This window comes from Caloenas nicobarica, chromosome 5, assembly GCF_036013445.1.
Source record: "Caloenas nicobarica isolate bCalNic1 chromosome 5, bCalNic1.hap1, whole genome shotgun sequence".
NCBI classification, from domain to species: Eukaryota; Metazoa; Chordata; class Aves; order Columbiformes; family Columbidae; genus Caloenas; species Caloenas nicobarica.
Window position 1 is genome coordinate 61,032,568 of NC_088249.1, and position 9,434 is coordinate 61,042,001.

Consider the following 9,434-nt stretch of genomic DNA (forward strand, 5'->3'; position numbering starts at 1 on the left):
TGGCTATGTTTTCCTTTCGGCATATTTGTCACCGCAGATAACACTTCACTGTAAACTTGGAGTAGCAGAGGTGGGGTGCTGAGGTAGTCACGATGCTGCAGATGAGATTAAACACGTAAACTCCAAATCCTTTAGGGACAAAGAGCAGCCTTGCTCGAAGCACAGTACGACAATGAAGTTAAGAGCCCGAAGCAAGCAAAAATGTGCAGAACCAGTAGATTAAAATATGTATTTTTAATTGATACTGGTCAGTTGTAAGCGTATTTGTTGTACCAGCATTAAGTAGTTTTAATTAGCTAGAAGTCATCATTGGAAAATATTACTGAAACATGGATTTAAAAAAAATGTGTATATACTTTTATCAGACATACACACAGATATTATATGAGGTATGGACAGATCACATTAAACACCACAATAGACAGGTCCCTTCTCACACAGATAAATCAGTTCTGGGAACAATTAATTACAGGTAAAAACCCAGCACTTTTATAGCCACTTAGAGTGTTTATACCTACTAAATTTTTTAAATCTAAATGCCGACTTCTGCTTAGCCAGGAATGGAAATGAGCTTGCCATCGCTTCCTCCCGAGAGCTTTTGCCATGGTTGCTGTTCCTGCAGGTGCCGATACGCGGGCAGAGGCATCTCCCTGTAGCTCTTCCCTGCCCTTCCCAGGTTTTCCCGGCCGTGCAGCTCCACCGCCTGTGGTCCAGCCGCTGGTGGCCTCCATAGAGCCATCGCCAGCCTTCTCCATCCCTTCTGAAGCCTTCTGCAGGGCAGGCTGTGCTGAGGGGCTGCCGCCTGCCGCAGCCCCGCACCGTCGCGGCCGCGCTAGAAAGCGGTTGCATGCGCGGATGAACTTGGAGCTGATTTGGGTGACAGGCTAGCCAGCCGCGGCGGAGAGGAGACATTTCTGGCTCACTGGCTCCTTATTGTGCCCTATGGAAGGAGGTCGGTGGGGAACAGTCCCTGGCTGGCTGCACATCGGGAAGAAGTCAGGGCGTTTGGTCCCCGGAGCGCTGCTTGCCTGGAAGAGCCGCCGCCGTGCGTGCCGGGGGCTGTGCGGGTTGCAGGCAGCCTCATCGCCTCCGCGGCCCGTCAAGAGCCTTATCCCCAGGATGGGCCGCGGCTGCCAGGCCTGAGCACCGGTGCCAGCTCCCGGTCGCTGGCTGGGGGCCCGGGGAGGCCCCGGAGCAGCCCCCGGCAAACGGGCGCAGGGGTTGCGTGCGGCTGCGTGGGGACGTGCTGCCTCGCCAGGTACCGCTACCAGCCGCATCAGCGGGGAATGAAAATCTTCAGCATGCTCTGAACAGCCTCTAATACCCGTTTTCACCCCCTTTCTTCTTCTAGAGCTGTATTGAAGAAGACTGAAATCTGCCGCAGCCTCAGCGGAACACAGCGATTCCCGAGGGTCTCCTCTTTTTTACCACTGAAATTAGTGGGAGTTTTGCTATTGATTTCAATAGGAACAAGACATTTCTGTGCATTTGGTTAAAATGTATTTCATAATAACACCTTGTACTTTATCTATAAGCCCCTCCTAAGTCATTTCGCAAATTACAGTCACACAAGAATTGATGTGTGAGCGCTGCCTTAATAACACTGTATTTTATATCTCAAATATTGTGTTCTAGATACAATATTTACATTTACAAGTGAAAAGGCTGCTAACCTAACAGTTATTGTTCGGAGCAGACAGATGACGAGCCATATATGCTGATGGCGACGCAGACATGCATGCGGTGACGTATGTGTTGGAGTTGCCTCGCACCGTGCAGATACTGGTTTTAATGGTTTTTAAAAGGTAAGCACGAGTGGGTGCGCGCCCTGCTCCAGGAGGCAGACAGAGCTGCTTTCTCATCCAGGGTGTAACATAGAAAGGGGATTTTCACCACTTCATCTTAGCTAGGTCTTTATTTATAAAACGAGCAAAACATCCCCATAGACAGTCGGGTTTTCTTTTTCTAATTGATTTTTCTGGTATTACTGACTAAAATATATTAACTTATTTTCCTCTGGGTAATATGTGCAGGTTTAGAGTTGTCCTAAGGTTTACATTTGTTCTGCATTTCCATGGTATAAAGAGTACTAGGAAAATCTGAAAATGTCTATTTTTATTTTTTTTTTCCCCCAGTTCATTTCCATCCATTCTTGTCCTCCGCTTCAGCAGTTGAGCATTGCTCCATGTGCAGCCAAAAAAGCTCCTCTGCTCTAGGAATGGTGTGGCATCTCCTTTTTAAACACCTCTTCTCTGAGAAGGCACCTGCTTGCTTAATGAGCTCCCGCAGCCCTGTTTCTAATCAAAAGTGTGATTGGCACCTACAAACACCCAAATACAATTCTCCTCCCCCACCATTAGAAATAGGCATATGAATTACAGATGGGAGAGTAGAGTCTGCGATGGCTGTTTGCTCTTGTTCAGGCGTTGAGTATTTCTATGTCTTGCTGCGGAGAGAAAGCAGCAGCAGGTCTGTGGCCGAAGCGTGCAGGGATCCCCAAAGCCCTTGTCCTCCACAGCATGTTAGAGGCAGAAGAAATGTTCCTCCTCTTTGGGTGGAAAACAAAGGATGGAATACAGCTCGCTCGGGATTCCTGCTGGAGAACGATGCTAGGTAAGTCTCTCACATACGTTATCTGTTTAGTAGTTCTTCAAAAAAATAGCAGAGGATGGAGCAGTCTGCACGAGACGCGTGGTAGTGAAGATAGTACGGTTTGGATAGGAGCCAGGCTGGTGAGTTCCCTGCTTTAGAACATATTTCAAATTAATTCCTCCCCTAATATTCGCTTAGATGTAAAGAAAGAAAAACCCAGTGTACCAGCAGACACTTAGTGTAGCTTACTTAGGATAGTTTACTATGTTAAGATAGTTTTCAGCAGTGACTGTGTGGAAGATGAAGGTGTTTCCGTAGTGGCTGCAGAAATGAAATCTCAAAGGAGATCTCATTTGATCAGTCTTTTAAAATCTACAGGTTATGTGTGACAGGGTTCCACAAAACCTCCAGCTGCCAAGATCCTTTTTTCTTTTAAAGATGGCACTTTAGAGAAAAGTCCCCTTGAAACCTGCTCTCCCTTAAGTTGCACTACGAACCTCCCATGACTGTGTTCTAACACAGAATTTCAGGGCCTTCTGTACCATTCCCTTCCTCCCCCTAGGTAATATCCCACCAGGTCATATCCCTGGTGAGATGGCTGTGGTTTTTGAAGGGGATGAAGGTGCAAACATGCCTGATGCTGGTGGGCTGTGTGCTGGAGCTGCTTCACTCCCACAAAGGCCCACGATACTGTTCTTGCTGGGCTGGCAGAGGTCTGTGGTTTCTTGGGCACTGGAGCCTGACCTCCTAAGTCGAATCTTAGCCGGGTCAGATGGGGAGCAGAGGTTTTGTGAGCAACCCAGGAGGATCCTTGTTACCTTCGGGTGCCTGACAGGAGCTTTAAGTTGCACGGAATCCTCCAGCAGAGGCTGCAATTGCCTCCAGGCACCTGCCAGACCTCGCGTACACTCCAGCAGCCAAGACTGGCAAGGGCTGCGAATTGCGGTTCTTCCTCTCCTGGGACATACGAGCTTTTCCAGCTGCACCAGCACAGTTTGTAGATTCACGGATAACCTCCTTCAGGTCAGGCCTCTGACGACAGGTTTTGAGAAGTTTATGAGCAGTTATTCCATAGAAATTACAAATAGGGCACTAGAAGGACTCTGATTTATATGGAGCTGCATACAGCAGATAAACACCTTCAGGTTGTTACGATAAATATGTTAACTTATCACAAGTAAAGAAAATTTACATTTCTCCCTGTAACTGTTTACGTTTTACCCTTTACATTTCTCTCTGCAAAGGTGCCTTCACATTCAGAGTCTGTAGTCGGCAGTTCTGTGTTTCAAGTACTTCAGGGGAGGGTTTATTTAATTTTAAAACTTCTTCTGTCAGACTGGATTAAATAAAAATCCAGTCATTTAATTCTTACGATTTTTTTTTGCTTTGAAAGGAGCAAGTTGTGCCTCTTGACTTCTCTGAATTTGACACCCTTCCTTTGCAAAACATGCATTCGAACCCTTTAATTCTTGCCTCAACTAAGCTTCTCTTGGGTCTGATGGTTTTCTGGGTTATGATTCAGTCGCTCTGCATGAACTGCTGTTGAATTACACCTGTTTGGGCAAGGGCACATTTAAAACTTCATAGATCATTCTGTAGGCAAGGACTGCAGAACGGACCCTCTGTTCTGCTCCCTTGTATATATTCCTTTACTGTATCTATCTGCTGTATTCTCTGCCACGCATGAAGTAATTGTGCCTACATACCATACGGCTGGTGCTTCCCTTCTCTTCCCCAGCGTTTTGTTGTGGTCAAGTTTTGTTTGCTTGTTTGAAGGTGGTGTATTGGTGGTGCATGTCTGAAGCTCCATTTATGTGACCCTTTGCTAGTTGGGAAGAACCCAAAGTTTTGAGGTGGCTCCTGGGAAGGCTCCGTCTTCCACACAGATGGACTTGCTGCTCCACTGTCTCCAACTGTCAAACTCCTTCTCACTCAAGTAATTTTCCAAAATTGCTGAGCTATCCTGGACATAGGCTGGGAAGCACCATAAATGGAAATTTCCCCATGCTGCAGGACTCTTCCAAATGTTTTCCTCTGCCTGTCACTCTTGATCTGGTCTTGACTAAGTTCAGCTCTATTCACTAGTTCAGCTTTTCCAAGTGCAAGGCCATGCTGGTGGCAGGAGTTTCGTTATACATGATGCACAGCAGATGTACATCTGTTGTTTGACCAGTTCATCTGATGGATCCAGAAAGATGTCGAATGTGCCTGGAGAGGAAATGGACCCATTAAAACTTCCCTGGTCAGGAATCAAGTGCCGGAGCTGCAGTTTCCAGCTATGGCTGCTGGCGGAAGATGGTAGGGCTAGAACTGGCATCAAGACCTGCTAGAATGATCCCTGTCCTACTGATTTAAAATAGGTCAGGAGGGCAAATTTATTTTGCAGCGGTGCAAGTCCTGAGCCAAGAATGATGCCCTGCACAAAACAGTCCTGGTCTATAAGTAGTAGCTCTGAGATACTTTGATAATATAAATAAATACACGCTAAGAACTGGAGAAAAGTCTCATGCAAGCAACATATTCTAAACAACTTTACAGCTTTTTCTCCACGCAATATGCTTTCCCAAAATATTGACACTGAAAACTGCTTGATTTCATATCTAAACCCAAACCAGATCCCATTTCTGTTCCCCTGTAAGTCTAGCCCCATGACATTTCTGCCAGAGCTTTCTTTGGTGCCCCAACCTGACACCAAGAAAGTAGCTGTAAGTGCACTGAAATTTGCCCATTTCAAGACTTTTTAAGAGAATGCCTCTGATGTCTTAAGTGCTGAGAGCATTCCAAGTGCCGGAACATCCAGACTCAAATTCTGCCAGCATAAAGTGAAGGGTTTGGTTTTTTAAAAAATTCTTGCTACATTTTGGATTTGACATTTATCTTCAATACAGAAGACAATAAAATACATTTTTTTAAATAGAGGAATATGCAGCTACAAATTCTCTAGATATGCTAACATTTTTAAAACGATCCACTGGACCTAATCCTACCAGTTTGCTCCTGGTCTAAATCGTCACCGGCTTCTCTGGAAGATTTTTTAGATTAAGCTCTACAGCACCAGAAAGTCCGTGTGCAAAAAAATACAGAAAACACAAAAGATACCTTTGTTTTGATATGAACAGAAGGCCTGCAAATTAGTTCCATGTACCTAATAACTTTCAAAATTGTTAATGGTGGAGTTTAAATAAAGCGGCCAAGTTTTCAGCAGATGCTTTGGGATGCTTGATGCTCAACTGAAAATCTATCTGTCCATTCAGATGCTGAAATACAGATGTAGGCACCCACTATATTAATGAACCATTTTTGGAAAAAAAATGAGCCTAACAATTGCTTATATTAGACTAGAAACTGAAAAAAATTGTGATGGATTTTTTTTTCCTCTGAGTTGCCTTTTTTTCTTAAGATGAAGAGGATTCGCTTTCGTTCTTTTTTTTTTTCCGCAAGTACATTTATTATTGAGTAAGGACCATCGTGTGCTCAATGTGATTAAAAAAAGAAAGGTAGGCCTTGCACTCAGGTAGCTCACAAGAGAAAAGAAAAACCCCAAGAAATGCCATGGGAGATAGTACTTGTTTCTACCACCTCTTAAAGGCATAAAAGCATCTTCTTGCCTATTTCTGTTGTGCTCTGTAGTTACGGATGACATTTCTCCATCATAGGCAAAAAAAAGAACACTCTATTAAATTTCTAATATATGATACTGGAGAAATACTAGTTTAACATCTGTGTGTGTGTGTCTGTGTGTGTAATGCTTGTAATATACACACATTTTTAAAGGGATGTGTTATAAACTTGTGGTTTCAGAAAAACTTGATTAATAGCTCACTTTCCAATATTGGCATAGTAAAGGATTATTGTAAGTTAGACTTCTGCACTTTCCCAAAAGCTGTATTTGGAACAACGTCACTACTTTATATCAAAGATGAAACCAGTGGTATACTACCATGTGTATCACATCTGAAGTAGCTGAACACCCATTTTCAGATGCTTGTATCTACTGTTACAGAAAATTGAATTCAGCTTCATCCTTGAAATCACTTTTGAAATTTCTTTACAAACATAGAAAAAAATTTAATCTATCATAATATTCATCTCATGTTCCAAATACTTATATTTTGAAAACCTCAACACAACAGAAAGTATATAAAGAATTCTTATTTGACATATTCGAGACACAATGTTTTAAATTTCATTACTGCTTTCTTGACTGTGTGTCACAATTCTGTAAAGATCAGGTTCTTGCGCTGAATTGGGAACGTCTTCACTGGGATGAATCTATTGTTTCCCTGCTGCGTTCAGCGGTTTCAGTTTGTAGCCTGCTCAAAAGTAGGAAGTTCTGCTTAAAATCTTCCAACAAACGAACAAAAAATCCCTCGCGCCGCAGTCTCTGTGCAAAGGAGTCCCCCGAGCACAAGGAAGGATCATGCTCGTCTTGCAAAGATTTTCCATCCAAGCCAACGAGGGGGCTCTGAAGATGCCGAAGAAGCTGGTAACGCGTTGCAACAGCCCGTCAGAAGAGGCTGCACCCATCCTGCGGTGACCTGGGCTGCACCCCTTGGTTAAATATTTGTCTTGAAATCGAGAGAAGAGAGAACTGGAGGATGTTTAGTCCACAGGTGCTTGCCTGTCACAGAGCAGTTAAGGGGAAAATTCACACAAAATCACCACGTAAACACTTCTCCTGCTTTCCAAGTCCAAATTACTTTTGGTGCAACAAATGAAACCTACACTATATCTTCTATATATCTACATACTATCAGGTAGCACATACATAGCATTGGTTCACTTATCAGTTTACTGCTAAGCCAAGTCACTGTCATGTGTCGTTGTAACTGATACGATATTTTGGAAGCAAAGAAGAGAAAATTTTGCTCTATGTTTTTGCCTTAGGTGAACAACACTGTACATCTGTATACTCTAACACTTATTTTACAAAGCATGTTTAGTGACTCAGAAAAAAAATTAATCCAGATTTGCAGAATTCCCTTTATTATTCAAAATATTTGTCAGCTTTAATATTAACCTACCAAAGTTTTTGAAACTGAAGTCTTACAAATTCATACGACACACATATACACATATACATACAAGGAATACCCGCGCTACTCACTAACAATTTTCAGTTAATATGTTAACTAGAAATCGACTGTGACCTTCATGATATTTTCTCCCCTGTCTGCTAAGTCAATGACCTATTTAAGTATGTTGGCAGCAATTTATATGTCTTGTGACTTTATATTTCACAAAGAAATACTGCCTTTTGTGTTATTTACATTAAAAAGACATACTATGTAAAATTTCAACTTTGTTAAAAATCACTTTATCCTAAGTATTTAAATTATTTCATGCTTTCAAAAGGCACAATTAAGTATCTAATGAGAAGTTCCTTTCAATGGTACACATAATACAAAAAGAGAAAAATGTTTGAGACATCAATGATAATATTTTAAATATATTGGCATAGGAAAGTAGATGTCTTTTGGCTTTATTAAACTGACAGTTCAGTTCTGAAACTTTATTTTGAAAAGATTTAAAAAGGATTTGTGTCTTTAGAAATAAAAAATACAACAGGCATACCTAAAAAGTATAGAAGAGAAAACCTGATTGTTACTACTAATGAAATAGCTGATGACAAAATAGTAGTCTTTTTGATTTTGATCACAAAAAATAAACTGGTAGTGACAGGATATGATGGATAGATTTGACATCCTGGCAAATCACTGTCATTGATTCAATTATTCTAATTCAGAATAAAAGCTGTATACAGTATGTGTTTATGCTACAGTGGAGTTTTTTAAGTGATTGACATTCATCATATTAGTTAGACAGTTTTAAAAGCTGTGTCTTTGTTTTACACAGCGTTGTCAAGAAAAAATAAAGTAGAACCTGGATTGCAGAAAAAAAAAAAAAAAGGAAACCACTTAACCAACTCCTGGTTCCAAATCCATCAAAATAAGTAACCATTATTGCATCCTATTAACATGTTCTTTGAAGACTCAGTTTCACTCCAGCCATGTAATCCACTATTAGAGAGGCTAAATTTTGCAACTGTAATGCAATCTTACAGCTGGGTGGCTGGAAGTTCTGCGGGGAGGAAGATACTACCTCTCCAAATGGAAGGCAGCCTCAGAAGAAAAAATGCAAACCACTTGAATTTACAGGTCAGCTTTGCTTTACCTGTCTTTTGTTTGATGACTTACATACACAGATACATAGAAATAGGCACAAATAGGATATCTGAGGGTACAGAAGCCTGAATTACTTGTATATTCTGCCCTGCTTTAGACCAGCATGCTGTGATACCCTTCCCCGAGCTCAAACGTGCTCTTCTGGTTTCTAGCATTAATGTAGCTGTCGGTTTGAATTTCAATCTCAAATTATGTCTGTTGACATAATTTCATAGTGCTGACTTCGATTGTTTAGAATTACTGTTTTGAACTAGACAAGGAAATCAGTTCTTTTCTCTCTGGTTAGTAAATTCCATTCGAGTGCATTTAAATGCATGTGGTAAACCATAAGGCAAAGTAATTAATCTATAATAGATCCTGATTCAAAACCCAACCATTCTTAATTACTGCCATCTTGGAATAAAAACTATCTTATATGTTTAAAATTTATTATTACATATTTAATGAACTAATGTAAATATTTCCTGAAATTTAAGAATGGTATTTCAATTTTTTAAATTAATGTTTTTAAAAAAATAACCGTGTAGTTTGCTTTCAAAATAACACTTGACAATGAATTGCTTAGCTTCATTCCTTTATTGCAATAAACTATCCAACTTAACTTATTTTTCATACAAAATATGAAATGTAAGTATATAAAAATTCCATCGCTAAAAA